The sequence below is a fragment of the Myotis brandtii genome, unplaced genomic scaffold, assembly GCF_000412655.1.
Source record: "Myotis brandtii unplaced genomic scaffold, ASM41265v1 scaffold440, whole genome shotgun sequence".
Taxonomy (NCBI): Eukaryota; Metazoa; Chordata; class Mammalia; order Chiroptera; family Vespertilionidae; genus Myotis; species Myotis brandtii.
Genome location: NW_005366834.1, coordinates 4,637,877 through 4,656,936, shown reverse-complemented (window position 1 = coordinate 4,656,936; position 19,060 = coordinate 4,637,877). Strand labels below are relative to the sequence as shown.

The 19,060-nt window shown below is 35.9% G+C and overlaps 1 protein-coding gene across 3 annotated transcripts in view; it reads right to left on the bottom strand.

Annotated features, from left to right (window-relative positions):
* CDH18 (cadherin 18, type 2) overlaps nt 1-19,060 on the bottom strand; it is a 686,463-nt gene that overhangs the window by 342,533 nt on the left and 324,870 nt on the right. The window lies entirely within an intron of this gene.

Below are 19,060 nucleotides of genomic sequence, written 5' to 3'. Positions count from 1 at the left end.
CCCTAAGTCATTGCAACCAGTGAGAGAGCAGCATTACGTGCTCTGGTGAGTTGGTACTAAAAATGCTCATGTCCAGAGGTTCAGAGGAGCAGTAAGATTGACGCTTAACAGGTCTGGTGCTATGCGAGAGGGGACAAGTTCTCTTAGACCCGGAGACATGGATGCGAATCCTGGCTGGGACTTCCCTTTCCCTGAACCCATGTAAGCTGTGTCACTTCTCTGAGCCTCAGGAGGCTTCTCTTTAAAATCGAGGAGGTTGCTGAAACCGGTTTGGCTCGGTGGATAGAGCGTAGGCCTGCGGACTGAAAGGTCCCAGGTTCGATTCCGGTCAAGGGCATGTACCTTGGTTGCGGGCACATCCCCAGTAGGAGGTGTGCAGGAGGCAGCTGATCAATGTTTCTCTCTCATCAGTGTTTCTAACTCTCTATCCCTCTCCCTTCCTCTCTGTAAAAATCAATAAAATATATTTAAAAAAAATAAAATCGAGGAGGTAATCCTCACTTCGGAAGGTTTCTGTGAATAATAACAAAAATCGGTGCAACTGTAGCAAACTTTTAATAAATGTTAGTTTATTTCTAATCATCCTTCCCTCTTCTCTTCTCCTGCCTCAAGAAAGGTCAAAGAGATAGAGAGGACAGGACCCTCGGCAACCTGAGTCAAAAGGTATGTCTATTTCAAAAAAAAAAACAACTTAAAGGGCCTAGGAGGGAATGTTTTGAATACAAGGGGGCTATATTTGACTACCTTTATTTAGCTTGAGTGATGCAAAATGTGGAGGGATTTAATTGGTTTGGGGTTTTGGTATGATTAAACAAACCCACAGAAACAATGAAAGAAGCACTTTACTGGATTGCTTTTAGTTTGTGTTTTTTTTAAGTGTGAAGGAATTGCACAGTTAAATGCATAGTTACTCCTAAACAAGTTGTTAGAAGTCAATTAGAATTTGGAAGTCTCCAAAAATCTAAAGTCTCAACGAAAAGCAGAGCAGAAACAATAGCATCAGAATAATGAGCCAATGTTCTATTATATTTTTTATATTCTCCCTCATGACCTTCTGATTTAAATGAGATTTTCCTTGCATAGTATCCAGGAATAAGTTCTTATTCATTTTTGGTGATTGAAAAGAAATAATTTTGAATCTGTCTGTGTTGATGAAACCCTGGGAATTCAAAGGAAGGATAAGTTATGAGGGGGGAACAGGATATAAAGAAGAACTTTTGATCTGTAAGTGGTCATGTAATTTAATTTTAAAACTTCACATTATGGCATTTTCTAGAGAAGACTGTTTATGTGGCTTCCTCTAGTTGAATGAAATGAAATAAAATAAACCTGAAGCTTTTGCTGAGACACCAGCAATGAGCATCCTAGGGACAAACTTGAAAGCAAAATGTGTTTCTGCTGGCCTTCTTGGGGACTGTCGCTGGATAAGACCATAGTAAGCACGTCTGGTGGACAGTCACAATGGAACTCAACAGGCAACGTGCTCCTTACTTGGATGACACGCTGAGGGATTTGTCAGCATCACCACGCAATACAATCCATTTCTAGAAAAAGAATCCATTCACCAAAGGGGATTTTGTGTCTATGAGACTGTACTGAGATTAAGGGGCTCTAGATTCTCCACAAAACCAATGATGCAATGGACACTGGTTTTAAACGGCTTCTGAAGTTTGCTATTCTGAAACCACGCCAACTTCCTCTAGCCACACAAAGGTGAAGCTGTCATCCACTTAGTGTGTCTCTTGTGTTTGCAGGTTCAAAAGAAGAAAGTAAGTGAGCCAACGCGGAACATGCTGCTTGGGGAAAGCCAGGCAGTAGGCAGGTGGTTTTTGGTTTTGTTTTGTGCTTTTCTCTTTATGTCAAAGATGACTTCAGAAAACTGAACAATGTATCAGTCAGCAGAATTTATTACAGAGGTAATCTCTGAAACTGAAAGCTTGGACACTTCTGATCCTGAGTCCCCTCTTATGTTACCCTGGAAGAGTTATAAGGATCATTTTCACTGGTGACAGAGAAGCATCCAACATACGATTGATGCTGGTCAGGCTATAGAAACTAGGAAGATAAAAATGTAATGCTAGACTCTGATAGTTCCCTGAGAGACAGACTCAGCAAATTCCCTCTGTAGATGACATCTCATGCTGAATTTGACCCTGGAAACTCAAGAGGCTATGCAATGTTTTCAAATCTAAAGAAAGAAAAAAATGTATAACATATATGTAATATATTTTATTTAATCTTTCTCCCCGCACTACACATTAATGATGTCTGTAAGATTTTGATATAAATAATGCTTGTATGAACATCTGTTTATAAATCTTTTCATGAATCACTGACTATTGCATTTGGATAGACTGTTGGAAGCGTAACTACTAAGCAAAATACATGAACATTTTTCAAAACACATGATAACCCTATTGCTCCTCAACACCATTGGAGAAAAGATGAATTGACCCCTCACTACTCCTGAGCAAGAGGATTTTTTTTCAATTTGCTTATTCAATAGCTGAAAATTAATATCTTGTTTTAATTTCTATTCATGTGATTACTGAAATATTTATTGACTGTGTCCTTGTTTTTCTCTCCTAATTTTCTGTCCATATTCATTTCCCTAACATGTTATTGCTAATTGAGAAATATAACAGACTTAAATTGTTTTAATGCTCAATGGAAGACATTTAGAAAATTAAGTTCAACAAAAGTTTCTACACTTTTTTTCATATTTATCAAAAAATATTGTGTATATATATGCTTTAACTTTATACATTTTTACAACTTTATATATGTTTATATGTATATGTAATGTTTTAGTATGTATGTGTGCATGAATAGATGTATTCAGAAAATACATAGCACTATATTGAAAACACTGATAAAGTTTCCATTGAGGAATAAAAAGAAAAGTAAGGTAGATTCTCTAGCTTTAAGATATGAATAAATAAATAAAATACTAAAATGCAATGCAACACTATAAATTCTATCTATAATAATAATAGCATAATATGCTAATTAGACCAGACGTCCTTCCAGGTGTCCTTCCGGATGACCTTCTGGACAAAGCTGTGGCTGCGAAGGAAGCCCAAGTCCTGGGTGCCTGCCAGCAGCCAGAGGGAAGTCCGGGTCCCGGTGCCAGAGGGAAGCCGGTGCTGGCAGCCAGGGAAAGGAAGGCCTACTCTTGCACGAATTTCATGCATTGGGCCTCTAGTATCTTTATAGAGACAATGTTTTTCACATATTAAGAAGTTACTTTTAATAACACCTTGTTTGAGATGAGGTGGGAGAATGGAGTTGATTAAGCATACACACACACACACACACACACACACACACATACACAAACACAATGGTCTACACAAAATCCTGGCATTAGCCTTGATACTTTTCTTGACCAGTTGTACAATTGGATCAAGAGTGAAAAATGAAACATGGGGACTCTTGCACAAAAATTGTCATTGGTTTTAAGATGGCCACAGCAAGCATTAAACAAAGCATGGGACCTTCCTGAATGTGAGGCCTTGTGAGACTATGCATGTTGCATACGCATGAACCAGCTCTACTCTCCACGACATTAATTCCAATAAACCTGATACAACTCACCTTTCTTTATTGATAATCCTGAAATCATTCATTGAGTTCTATTTCAATTTCCCTATCTTCATACAGTCTACCACATTCCAACATTAGTACTTAGCTAAATATTTGCTAATTAGTCAGGTAGGATGACTGTCAATTAACATGAGTGCTTAACTTCATGCCATTGTGATGCTGCCAAACCACATAGTGAGGGGTAAAAGGTACAAGGAAAACATTTTTAGTGGTTTTTGAACTTTAGATATAAGAGTGGAAAAATCAGAACAAGAGCCCAGTGTAATAAAGTGTGAGAACACTGTCCATGCTTTCTAAGACTTAATAACCAAAATACACTGATTGAATACATGATAGTTGATTATCACTTTGCATGCTGAACTGTGGGATGAAAAAGCTGCGGCAAATTTATAGTTAAACTCTGGAAAGATCTAATGAATGCCTTTAACTTAGCACGAAAACAGAAAGAAAGGAAAGGTACATTTACCATAGTTATTTAAAGAAATAATAAACCATAACATAATGGAACTAAGAATGGGTCAGAGTTTTTAAGTGTGGTCCAGGAAAAAGATGATACTGTCACTAGTAGAAAGAGGGAAGGAAATAGTAATATCTGGTTAGGAAATATAATAGATTCAGATTGGAATATGTTGATGTTGAGGTTTTAGGTAGACATTACCAGGTATTACACGAGAGTCACCTGACAATATGAGACTGCAGCTTGGGAAATAGTTTTGAGTGGGAGACATACTTGTATGAGTCATCCACAAATAATAATACTAATGACAAAATGTGTTATAGCCCCTAAAGGACAGAATAAAATTTTCGATTGGATGAATGATAAAGACATGCTAGATGACAAAAGAGAGAAGGAAAGAGAGAAGAGATATGTAATGAAAGGAGAGAGATTGTAATTAAAAGTCAGAATATATCCTGACCAGTTTGGCTCAGTGGATAGAGCGTTGGCCTGCGGACTGAAGGGTCCTGGGTTCGATTCCGGTCAAGGGCATGTTCCTTGGTTGCGGGCACATCCCCAGTAGGGAGTGTGTAGGAAGCAGCTGATGGATGTTTCTCTCTCATCGATGTTTCTAACTCTCTATCCCTCTCCCTTCCTCTCTGTAAAAAAATCAATAAAATATATTTTAAAAAAAATAAAAGTCAGAAGATATGAACAGAAAATGCTAGAAAAATCTTAAGTTGATATGATTTAAAAAAGTCATTTTAGTAATATGAACTTGATATTACTGATTAGTAAACAGAACTTTTCTCATATCTGCAAAAGTTGGCAACATAAAAATGTGGCAACTCAATAAAAAGTTCTATCACTATGGAAAATAATGTCTAACTAAAAATAGATCAAATTAAGTCTTACTATGGGAAAGATTTGCATCTATAGCTTACAAAATTGACAAATGAAATCTATACTTTCTTTTTATGTTAATGCATGAAAAGCTTGATCTTTAAGAAGGTGTTGTTAGCTATGCTTGACAATTTCCTAGCTTATTCAGAGTTGCTTAATAAAATGATTTCCCAGTTACAAGGATATATAATTACTCATAAAATAAATGAAAGGTTGTATTTAAAGCAAGAAATTGAAATGTGAACACAATCACTTTCTATTATCCTGAAAGTATAGATGTATATGTGTTTGAATGCACAATAGTAAGCACATCTCTTCTATATAAAAGGTTATTTATATTGATACATTAAAAGAAAACTTGGATTATCACATAAAGCCTGGTTACATTTAACTGAGAGAAAATTTTATAGAGGCCATCTACCCCTTAAAGAACACAAAAAGCTAGAAAGAGAACAGTGTCTCAAGTATTGTCTAGATAGAAAGTGCGTTCAAACTAAATTTCATATTGCCAATGGTAATTTGGGAGTCTGGAATGAGTGGTTAAATCTAAAGGTATTTTAAATAACTATATCTCTGGATGCCTTAGGTTATTATTCTTTTCCTTATTTACTGTCAAGTGCATGTGTTGTGCTAAAATAATTTCTCTGTTGGGCTCGTATGCTGTGTAAGCCCATCTTTTGGTCACTATAAGCTGGAAGAATTTCATAATGGACTCAGGAGACCAGTAAAAATTCAGACTGTTCATTCATTGCCCTGCTCAATATTTGGCGCTGTGAGTGGCAACATAGACTGTAGGTAGGGTTAGGTTATTCCCAGAATATTGCAGTCCTACTGAAACACGTATGTAGTACTCAAATCATTGCAAGAAAAGAGCTGTCATTGCCCTTCTATGCTGATTTAAAGATTCCTCAAGCTTCCAGTATTCATATATCACAGTTTAACACATATTGTCAGTAACCATATGTTCTGCCCATCATTACTAACTACTCATTACTGGCATTGATGATTTTCTCATTACATTCTCCAAGCCAGAATCTTTTCTTTCTAAAGTTCCATAAATCTTTCTAGTACATTTCTACTGTTTTGAATTTTACTTCTTACATATCAGGAATCCAATAGTATGACTTTCATATTCAAAGTGTTGAGCTCATTTAGTTACTGATTTCTGAATTTTCATTAGAAATTTACTGAATATATTGTATAATGCAGGTCTTTACTGTAAAATCCTTATGTCATTTCCCTTCTCCCCCGTCCACTCCCTCACCCCCCGGAAATTGAAAACAAATGTTTAGACTTTGGCTAGAGACCACTTTGGGTCTAATACTGGCATTGCCACTTATTTGGTGAGTTGATATTGATGAGCATTGGCTCTCAGCTTGCTCATCTTTGGTAGTATAATTGTACATTTTCGGAGGAGAGGTTGTGGTGATTGCATATAATGAAGGAGATAATTTATATAATTCACTCTCACAGTATCTGGTTCACAATATACACTCAGTAAACAGCAGTGATAAAAATAGTCACGACCTCTCAAGTTACAATTATGATTTTATGAACATATATTCACATACATGGCCTCTTCCTAGATGTTACTAAGTTAAAAGTGAGTGCACAAAAGAAGAGAACACATTACAGGAGAAAAGCGGGTTATGATTTGGGGCGATAGCGATATGGTTCATTTGTTGACACTTGTGCTATTGTGATTACCAACTTCTCTGAAAAGTGAAAGGCAGAACTTAAGAAGGGATCGGCTGCCATGCACACTCTGTCCAGGGAAGATACAGGTTTCCTCTCTTTCAGAGTTCCAGAGGACAAAAATCAGAGCTCAGAGATAAAGAGGATTGGTTTGCCAATCACAGAACCTACAGAGCACAACAGTGAGTAAGTGAAACGGAGAAAAAATCAGAAAAGGAACCTGAGCAAAAGAAACTACTCACCTATTGGATGTATTTCCTGCAAAGTTGTTGCTATTTACATTTAAATTCATTACCATGAACTTAATTATTTTTAGACATTATCATTGTTGCTTCTACCAAATTTTGTCTGATTTTACATCAAATCAGAAAACTATGCATTAGGATGTGGAAAGAAAGACAATTGTGCTTTAACACCATTTTAAAGAAGTCAAACAAGCAATGTTTCTCCATTTTTAGAAAGTTGAAAACGTGCTGAAAAGACCACAAAAGTCATGTAAACCTTTCAGAAAATGACAACACATAAATATCTGTGTATGTATGTGTATGTGTGTGTGTCTATGTGTGTGTGAGAGAGAGGGAAGGGGTATGAGATTTGTAGATGGGAGATAAAAATAAATACTTCCATTAAAGATTTAAGTTGCTAGAGAAATATCACAATACTCTATAAGTTATTGTCTTTCAATTTAAAACACAGAATGCAAATGATGAATTTTTCCTAGTAATTGTACTGTAGGGTGAGCCAAAGTAGGTTTCCAGGTGTTCGGATGGAAAATTATGCAATAATAAATAAATAGTAAAATGTATTACAAGAATAAACTCTGTGTTTCATATACTCACAACTAGAAACCTACTTTTGCCCCACCCTGTGTATTTCCCAACTAAATTTCCTAACTAAATTTTCCAGAATGACCACTTCTCAACTTCTTGTCTCTACTCTATCCTACAATTTTATTTCTCTTCTCACTGTCAGTTAGTGACCTTATATCAATTCCATTGACAAAATAGAAATGACTACAAAATAACTACTGCCTGGCCCATGGACTCAGTGATTGATCATCTGCCCATGAAACAGGAGGTCAGGGTTCAATTACCAGTCAGGGCACATACCCGGGATTGTGGGCTCAATCCCCAGTAGGAGGTATGCAGGAGGCAGCCAATCAATGATTCTCTGTCATCATTGATGTTTCTATCTCTCTTTCCCTCTTTCTTCATCTCTGAAGTTATGAATAAATAAATAAATAAATAAATAAATAAATAAATAAATAAATATTTCCTTCTTGTCAGAAAATCTAGAAAGCTATTTGCATCTAATATATTATACTCATATTCTTAATCTTGTCATTTTACAATCATAGGTCTACTTTAGCTAACCTCAACTGCTTAACTTTTGCTCTTGATCCAATGTGCTAGTTATTGTTCTAGATATCTCACTTTTAATCTTCTAATCCACCAGAAGTCCTCAACATATTCTGAATTTGGCCGGACTGCTTCCCACTATCTTCCCTGGCCCAAGCCACTATCCTGTCTCTCCAGAACTCCAGCAACAGCTTCCTAAGGTATCTCCCATTTCTCATGCAGAAAGAAGAGTGACAATTACATCAGAATACAATTCTGTATTGTGCCAATTGAGCATGTTCCTGACCTTGTTTTCTGTACATGAAATGTAAAGGGAGATCTAAATACCTATCTTCTTTAAATTATATAATTACTGAGAGCAGCCCTATCTTTGAAGTGAGAGGTAGATTGGAGAGAATGCTTTGCCCAATTGTATGGCAACCTAATGTTTTCTACATTCATTAACCAACTTTATTTTCCATAAATATGAACCGAGGATCAGGGAGCATTTGAGGAAAACTAAAAACAGAAATGAGAAATCCAAGATGTGAAAGAGTAGTAACCTTAGAAATAAATAGATACCACTCTGGAATATAAAGCACTTATAAATTTTTAAAAATTCAATACATGGGCTAGGAAATAGAGTGGCCATACAAAGCAACACATTGTTCATCCAGAAGAAAAAAATGAGAAATTTATTACATGTAAGAATGTAATATGAAGAGACAAACCATATGAGTAAAGAAGATAAACAGGTAGTGTATTAAATTCAGCTATCTAACTAAAAAATTTTAAAATACAGGAAATTAAAAATAAATTTGAAGGGTAAATAAAATACATATTCCCTAGATAATATAAATCTTTAAGTTGAACTAGACCATGAAATTGTAAATGAAAATAATGAAAAAATATACACATGGTAGCTGCACCAATTTGCATTCCTATCAATAGTGCACAATGGTTCCCTTTTCTCCAAATCTTCACCAAACTTGTAGATTTATTGATGATAGCCACTCTTATAGGTGTGAAGAGATAACTCATTATGACTCAGCAAATCTACCTCTGGGTATTTATTGAAGAAATCCAAAACACGAATTCAAAATAGTATATGCACTCTTATGTTCATTGCATTGTTATTTACAATAGCCAAGATATGGAAGCAACCCAAGCGTCCATCATAGATTAGTAGATAAGAAAACTGTGGTACATACATTCTATAGAATATTACTCGACTATTTGCAACAGCATGGATGCATCTTGAGGGTATGATGCAAACTGAAATAAGTCAGTCAGAGGAAGACAAATAATATATGATTTCACTTATATGTGAAATCTACAGAACAAAATAAATGAACAAACAGAATTGTAACAGACCCATAGACAGAGAATGGACTCGTGATTGCCAAACTGGAGTGAGGATGGAGGACTGGATGAAAGTGGTGAAGGGATTGAGAGGTACAGATGGGGATATAAAGTACAGCATAGGGAACATAGTCAATAACATTGTGATAACTGTGTATGGTGCCAGGTGGGTATTAGAAATGTTGGGAGGAACACTTTGTAGAGTATATGGTTTCCTAGTGCCTATGCTGCACACCTGAGACCAATGAAAAATAATATTGAAAGTAAACTGTAATTTGGAAAAAAATGAAAAAAAAATTCTGGTGAAATTTTAAAATATCAGAACTATATAGAAAAATCTATATTCAGATAGAACAAAATAAAGTAGATGGTCTACTAGGAAATAAAAGAAAACTGACTGACATTAGAGTTTATAACTTTAAAAAAAGTCTTTTTTTATAAGAAAACAATATTTTTGGAGAACTTGAAAGAAAGATATGTTTTCTTTCTTTTGTTGAAAAATTAAGTATGTCAATTTTCAGGTAAATATTTTAAGAGCTTTATACAAGCAAAATTTGAATGAAATGTTTTTTTACTTGAAAGATAATATCAATTTTATTTCAAGATTAATTCACTGGAGATACCAAGACAATTTTGAAAAGGGAAGTCATATGGACTTGACCAATAAACTTCAAATATACATTGAAATTCTTAAATATAGATTATACATAAGTAAAGAAATGATTCAATGCAATCAAAATCAATTCAGAAATAGATACCAGATGATAGCAAAATGCCAAATAAAATTAGAAAAATGAAGGGCAGATTATTCAATTAACTATAGAGGGTCAACTGACAAACCATTTGGAACAAAAAACAAATCCCAGTTCTGATCTGACACAAATGACAACACATTCCAGGAACAAATACTTAAAAATGAGAGTGTTAATTTAGATACACTTCCATAAAAACAAAGTATTGAGCTGACTTATGCATGACTAATTTGTTGAATAATGAATGATTTCATAAAAAAATTAACACATAAAAATGCTGAGAAAAAGTTTGTTAAATGTCTATTAAATAGGTGAATGTGGAAGGAATTTTTAAGCATGACTGAAAATATAGAAACAACAGAGTAAGTGTTCCTGGAATCAGAAAACACACACACACACACACACACACACACACACACACACACACACACCAAAGTATACTAAAACAAATAGAATGAGCAAAGCAGAGAATAGCAGGAACCGAAATCATAGATGTTTATTTAATAGCCTGAAGTAGAAATAGTGGTATTTTTGTGTGTGGGCGCAAGGGCCTTGGCCTACAAGAGGATGATGGTGATTATAGACGATACATCTGCAAAGACTTATGAGAATATTAGGTCTGCTACCTGTTTTTGTTCGTAATGTAGGCTAAGAATGAGTTTTTACATTTTTTAAATGGTTAAAAATAAAAGTAATAAGACTAACTAAATGAGATTATATGAAATTTAAATTTCAGTGTCCATAAATAAAGACTGATTAGAACACAGTCATGCCCATGTGATTATAGTTTGTGGCTGCTTTCATGTTACAATAACAGAATAAAGTAGTTTTGACAGAGACCATATGGCCCACAAAGCTGAAAACATTTACTATCTGGCCCTTTACAAAATAAAAAAATAAAAAATGGGCTGAAATCTAGTGTAGACATATCTTTTGTGGGTTTCTCAATCCATACAACATGCTGTCAACTTGATAAGCAAAACGTGATAAATATTCATATGTAAATATTACTCTAAACTTTATATGACTTCTGGAAGTACAACTTTTTTTGTGATAACATTGCACAGTTATTTGGGGGATCATGCAATATATAAGTAATTATATTTGAGTATAAGAAAAATATATGTGTGTAAAAAATCAGTGTACATGCTATTGAGATACATAATCACTCACATTTGCTATACTTTGGGCTCTACTGAATTTCTGAGAAACACGGCTTTATTTTCCATTTTAATTAAACTGCACATTTAATTACATTTCCAGTATTCTGTCAGCAGAAACAAATCTATAAATGTGGAGTGAAAAATTATGAGAGCTGGTCTTTAATATCTCATCACAAACAGAGCATGTTATGGGCAATCTGTTCTTTGAGGGTACATAACCACCATCCCTCATAAGAATGTTAATTCCGCTAAAGCATTCAACTTTTTCATGTTTAATTATTATCTATCAGTTAAAGCCCAAGATCTCAAAAACATGTCATATTCACAATAATACCCTGCTCTCAGGGTTTTAATTTCCAGTTCAAGAGCATTCAATAAGTAAATTAATAATATGTATCAAATACAGTGTTTGTGACCAAGAAAATAATAGCTTCCCTATGCTCAAGTCATAACGATAAAATTATACAAACACTTAAAATTTCTGTTATTTTCAGTAGTCAATATGTATAGAGCAATTTGCTAGGTGCTATGGAAAAATGAATGGTATCTGCCCACAAAGTACTTGTAACAATACATGAGATACAGACTTGTTAACATAAAAATGGAAATAGGAAAATTTTGTATCTGATGACAGATATAAAGCAGAATATGCATAAAATAGTTTTCTACCATCAGTTCACCTGGAGGCCTAAACCGTGGTATATTAACCAGACTTTAGTATCCGTCCTTAGGACTGTATACTCAGAAATCTGATTGGGCTAAGACTAAGTTCACTGCTCAAGAACAAACTGCTATTAACCAAGCTCAAAAGACTGATACATAAAATCAAAATGGTGAGGGGTTAATCTATGTAGATACCTATAGCAGCTAAAGAGACCAAAATAGCAAGTTCTTATATTAGTACTAGAGACCTGGTGCACGAAATTTGTGCACAGGTAGGGTCCCTAGGCCTGGTCGGCAATCAGAGCGAATCCGGACATTCCAGCTTCCAGCTGGGGCCTTTTTTGTTCCATGCTGCCCCCTGGTGGTCAGTGCACATCATAGCGAGTGATAGAACTCCCGGTTGAACTCCTATGGGGACACTTTGTATATTAGCCTTTCATGTATATAATCTGTTAAAAATAAAGAAGTCAATATTATGTAAAGATAATTTTGTGATAACAGAAGGAAAGAAAGGAAATTAATAATACCATTCAAATGTTCAATGGTATCAAACTAAGACAACCTAATTTATGTTTCTTCAAAAGATAAATAAATTAATAATATGTATCAAATACAGAGTTTGTGACCAAGCAAATAATGTCTTCCTGGCCATGGTGAGCCCTTCATTGGTGGATAATGTTAATATTTGGTTCTTATTCTCTGTTTCTGTGGTTGATAAATGCCCCGTTCTTAAAGATACAAATACAACCTTTATTTTTAAAATTTAACTAATTTAATATGGTTGCATTTATATTTCACTGGACTGAGTGTTATTCTATCCTCTTCTTGGAAGATATGTCAATAAAACCTCCATGTGTTTACATAAATAAACTAGAGGCCTGGTGCATGAAATACGTGCACTTGGGGGGGTCCCTCAGTCCGGCCTGCGCCCTCTCGCAGTACCAAGGAGAGCAGGCCTAAGCCATCAGTTGGATATCCTTAGTGCTGCCACTGAGTGGGGAGAGACATCCGCCACCACCACTGCACTCGCCAGCCGTGAGCCCGGCTTCTGGCTGAGCAGCGCTCGCCCTGTGGGATCGGGCTGAAACCGGCTCTTCAACATCCCCAAGGGGTCCCGGATTGCAAGAGGGTGCAGGCCAGGCCGGGGGACCCTACCAGTGCACAATCAGGGCCTGGGAGTGACACAGGAGGTTGGCCAGTCGGGGAGGGACCATGGGAGGGCCCCAGGGCATGTCCAGCCCCTCTTGCTTAGTCCCAATTGGCTGGACCCCAGCAGCAAGCTAACCTACTGGTTAGAGCGTCTTCCCCCTAGTGGTCAGTGCATGTCATAGCGATCGGTTGAGCTGCCTTAGCATATCATTAGCATATTATGCTTTGATTGGTTGAACCACCAACCGGTGGACCAGACACAGCATATTAGGCTTTTATTATATAGGATAATGGATCTTTTAACCACACATTCTGGAAAGTGGTGGTACTTTTTTAAAACTTTCTTTTTTTAAGGTTATTCTCATTTCATTTTTGCTACTCTTCTTTCACTCAATGAATTTCTTACAAAGATTTACATACCATTCATTCCAATGGACATATTTAGTCTCTTTCTTACTTGAATTTGGAGTAACACTGACCATACCAAAAAAGAAAAAAAAAACAACAAACTTTTATTTAACAAAAAAGCTTTTTTTCCTTAAGTTTTGAAACAAAGTACATTTATTTCAATTTCTATTCCCATCTCTCTAGTTGCATCTTCCCAAACTTCTTTGCAGACCCACTTTTCTCTATGTTTAAATGTTGGAATTCTTCATGTCTCCCTCTGTTTCTTACTCAGTACTCAAATCTAGGCAATCTTGTTGAGACAGGTATTGACTCAATTTCTTTGCCAATAATTCTTACATGTGTAACGCTAGCCAGTGCCTTTGCTCAGGCTTGTATATCCAACAGCTTATTTGAATTTCTCCTTGGATATCTCTAAGGCACCAAAAAACTAGCATTTTAGGACTAAAATAATGATCTCCTTAATCCCTAACACTGGCCTTCCCCCTGTAATTTCCTATTTTAATGAATGGCATAATTGTTGAACTAGTCACACATTTTAAGAACCTAGGAATCAACTTTTACTTCTCTCTTGGTGCACTCCCCTCAAACATCTAATGTATCATCATACACAATCATTTTAGCCCCTAAAGCAGTGGTTCTCAACCTTGGCTGCACATTAGAATCACCTGGGAATCTTGTTAAAATTCTGACTTCTGGGCCTCATCCTCCGGAAATTCTGTTTCATTGTTACTAATGAGGCCCAGAAATCAGGATTTTAACAAGATTCCCAGGTGATTCTTATGTGCAGCCAAGGTTGAGAACCACTGCCCTAAAGTAACATTTCAATTCCATTCACTGCCTTCCATTTCAACAGACATCTTTCTGTTTATCACCAGATTTCCTCTAAATTACAGAAATAGTTTCCTAACTACTTTGCATAGGAAGGATGAGATATTTGTTATGACAAGAACTTGGAGAGGACATTTTAGTCCAAGGAGGAACATGAACAAAGGTAGTTAGCATTGAAAAATATTTTATTTGGACTAGGTGGGATCAAAATTGGGCGTGACACCAGAAGAGTCACATTTGTAGGATTCTTATCTAAATGTTTTCATGCTTGTCACCAAAGCACTCTCCCTGAAGAAAGTTCTTTTTGCTGCTTTGTAAAGATATAACAAAACTCCTCTACTGAGATCCCAGAAAAAATGGGCAAAAAACCAAAACAACAAAAACAATACTTCATTTTCTTAATTAGAGGAAAAATCAAGAAGATTCCCAAGAAGAGTAAAATCAATTCCTAATTTTCAATTTGTTTACTCTCATGTAAGAATATTTAAAATAACTCTTATGGCCCTGACTAGTTTGGCTCAGTGGGTAGAGCGTCGGCCTGCAGACTGAAGGGTCCCAGGTTCTATTCTGGTCAAGGGCACATGCCTGGTTGTGGGCTCAATTCCCAGTAGGGGGCGTGCAGGAGGCAGCCAATCAATGATTCTCTCTCATTATTGATGTTTCTCTCTCTCCCTCTCCCTTCCTATCTGAAATCAACAAAAATATAATAAAAAATAAAATAAATCTTATGTAATATTACAGTAGATAAAAATACTTGAGTAAATACTAAGACAATGTCAAAATCACTACTAAGTATTTGTGGTAGTTGTAACACATATCCTACAATCAAGAAATATATTTGTGCTACCTTAAGTACACTCTACATTCTTGCCAATATCAGTGAAGGAATAACTCAAGAAAAAATAATTGTGATTCCTATGAAATCTGAACATGTGTGTAAGACACATTGAAATTTCAATGTTTAAGGCACCATCCATATGTGAAGAAAAAAATGATTTGAAAGAGATTTTTAGTTTTTTCAGATTCTGCTTTTTTATTTTTAGAAGTTAAGGCTTGACTTCCCTAAATAGATACAATGAATATTGGAACTCATTCTGAGTTTCTTAAAAGTCTGGAGATAATGAAAATTTAAAATAAAGTTACTGAAACTACTGTTATTTAAAAATCCTAGCTCATGAGCACCTTTGACAAAGATATACTATGAGTTGTACGTTTTCCAATGTGTCTGTGTATTTTTTGTTTTGTTTCTTGTAAGTTTTTTATAAGAAGTTGAGATGTATTATCTGGGGGCAATAAACATTACTGAAGAATCACCTAGATCACCCCTATTATTGCAAACAATTTCTATATGAGTTTAGTTATTTTGTTTTTAATTGACAATGTCATTGATATTTTTCCCATAAAGATTTTTTATGAACTGAATGTTTTTCATAACTAACAAATGATAATCATCTGGAACTACTTCCATAGTATTCAGAGCTTTTTTACATTTTTTTTAAATATGAATAACGAGATTACAGATGCAAATAGGCTTTTGAAAAAAAAGTTTGATGATCACAATAATCTGGAATGATGCTAGAATATTAATACTTTCAAGTAATAAGAAATCATAGTTTTAATAAATGCATCTAAAAATAGAAAACTTTAATAATTTGTTAACTTTCACTTGTTGGATTCTTCCCTATAAGCATTTATATTGTATATACATGAATGTGTCTTTTGTAAAATATAATAGTGTTGCTATTGTAAAAACAATCAACATGGAGGGGTATTTGCAGTTCAAATGCAGAAGAATAAGGTCAAGAGGGTCCCTGTTTCAATATGCAGAATGCCATCACTGGGCCCACATCTCATTGGGTTCCTCTCTCCTTGGGTCCCTTTTTTACTGGGCCCTCTCTACAGTTCCAAAGACAGTCTGTATTAATGGGCAGACCATTACGACCCTGGTTGGCCACCTTTTGCCTCTGCATTGCAGCTCAAAAATATGTTAATTTATTAGATTGGAGACAAATTAATTTAGAATGCCTTTGAACCATTTTTGTCTAGGACATTAGGGAAAGGAAAGATAATTTTCAATGCCTCTTATTATCTGACTCTATTTATATATTTAGATTGATTGGCTAATATCTTGTTGAATTTTATTTTTAGTTACCAATAGTTAAGGATTCTATTTCATCATTTCCTCTATTTACACTTACACATTTTAACATAGATGTTACAAACAAGCTTCAGGGTACAACAGGGATACTTAAATTCACAACTATTGAGTTATTTTTACATACTAAACCTTAAGGGAACCAAAAATTCTTTTGTAGATACATTATTATAACTGTATTTTGAGACCTAAAATTAGACTGTCACTTTGTTTTATGCAGCCGAGTGTATTTCTGATGTGCTTTCCCCAAATGCTATTAACAGTAAGGAAAGTTGTTTATGGTGAGGTCTAAAATATTTTTAGATTACTTATTTAAGTCAATAGATACCCTGCTGCTTAATGTGTCATTTTAGAGAACGTACAAGACTGCAGTGGTACAAAAATGCCAATGGCAGAATATTCACAATATTGTTCTAATACTTAGAGAGGATAAGGATAGAGGTTCTCCAAATATGCCAGAGAGAGGCAGAGAGCTACCACATTTCATTTCAAATGTTTACAAGGGAAGGCTCTGTGCGAAGTCCTGCCTCTAATTTTAGGATACGAGAAAGAAAAACCCAGTTTCTGCTTGCAAGCCACCTACAGTGCATTGAACAGAGAGAAACCGAAACATATGCTGGCCCATTTGATAAGTATTACTATGAAGGGATAATATTAGGATGAAAACGCTTTCCCAAAAGGCATTTAATCCAGTCTGAGAGGAATGGAAACATCTTCCCAGAGAAGATGTATTATGCTGATACCGGAAGCGCATACAAGAGATAATCATGTAATAAGGGCATGAGACAGCCAGGACCTTCCAAGACAAGCAGCTTCCTCTAAGGTTTCAGCTGTGTAAATAAGAAAGCAAAAGATACAAATTCTAGTGTATGTAGTTTAAAAGCCAAAGGCTAAACAAAAGAAAGATTCAGTCATCTTTTTACAGTCATTTTTTCTCTAACAGCATACAAGATTAAAAATGTTATAGATGGGGAAGTGAAGTGGAAGCAGGAGTGTGAATCCAGGAAGTTGGAGCCTCATCCCAGGAAGCACCATTAAGAAATAGTGCCACTGAGAGGCAGGCATGTGTGTAAGCATAACAATGTCTGTTTTCTTGCCAACTGGACAAGTATTTGATGGTAGTAAACTGTTCAACTGTTGATCATTTGGACAGGAGAAAAATTTTGTCTGATCTCGGATGTCACCTTTCACATAGAGATTATCCCTCAACAACCCAGGGCACATACACTGAGTGGCCAGATTATTATGACCCCATCAGTACTTCATTGGGCCACCTTTTGCCTTCAATACTGCGGCGATTCTTCTTGGTATTGACTCCATAAGATGTTGAAAGATGATGCGAGGAATCTGACACCATGCCTGATGAATAGCACTGTCCAGTTCTGTGAGATTTGATGGTTGTGGAACCAGCTGCCTGATGGCTCTTTTAACTTTGTCCCACAAATGTTCAATTGGATTGAGATCTGGTGATTGTGGGAGCCACCTAAGCAAGGTAAAATCTCCCTCATTTTCTTGAAACCACTCCTGCACACTACGAGCACCGTGGCATAGCTCATTGTCTTGTTGGAAGAAGCCATCTCCATTGGGATACGCCATCAACATGATAGGATGAACTTGATCAGCAACGATACTTAGGTATGTTGTGCTATTCAGACGTTGTTCCACACGAATTACAGGGCCCAAATCATGCAAGAAAAACATGCCCCAAACCCTAACACTGCCACCACCAGCTTAAAGGTTTGTACTCATGCATGTGTACATTGGAAACATGCTTTCATGCTGTTTCCACCAAATTCTCACTCTGCCATCTGTATGATGCAACTGGAAATGTGATTCATCAGATCACATGACTTTTTTCCAATGCTCGACTGTCCAATCCTTGTGTTCCTGTGTGAATTGGAGACATTTTATCTTGGTAACTGCAGACAGCAAAGGTGTTCAAACAGGCCTTCGGCTTCCATATCCCATATAATGCAGTGTAGGGCTAATTTGCCTACAAACGTCAGGTGGTCATAATGATCTGGCCACTGAGATTATTACTCTAAAGTGGCGAGGGACCTCTGGAGTTCTCTAGAGTTGGAGATAAGATGAAAAGAAAGAATACATATATCCTGGATCAAAAAAGTCTATATCAATAAGGATAGAATCTTGCAGAGTGGGGATAATAGAATTAACCAGTTTTTGATGGAATTTCCAGGGATTTTCATGAATGGTAGAAGTGCACTTCATGTTGATTATACACTCTGGCTCAGAAATGGAGATGGTGCATAGTAAACCATAAGACAATGGACTGCCTTCCTTGGGTCAAGTTTCCCAGAGTTTCCAAATTGATAAAAAGGGTTGTTGGACCTAGACAAATAAGAGAGAAACAGAGCTTGACATGTCTCTCGGAAGGCAAAATTGATGAGCATAGACCGCCAGCTGAAGGATGTGGTACAAACAGCATATACGAAGGATCAAGAGCGTAGAACACCTACATCTCATAGAAGTAGTCATATATGAGAGTCAAAGCAGAACCTGATCAACTATAAGGGTACTTGATCTATGACAATATGGCATGATTAATACCATGTTTACACATGTGGCATATAATGTAAATTTAG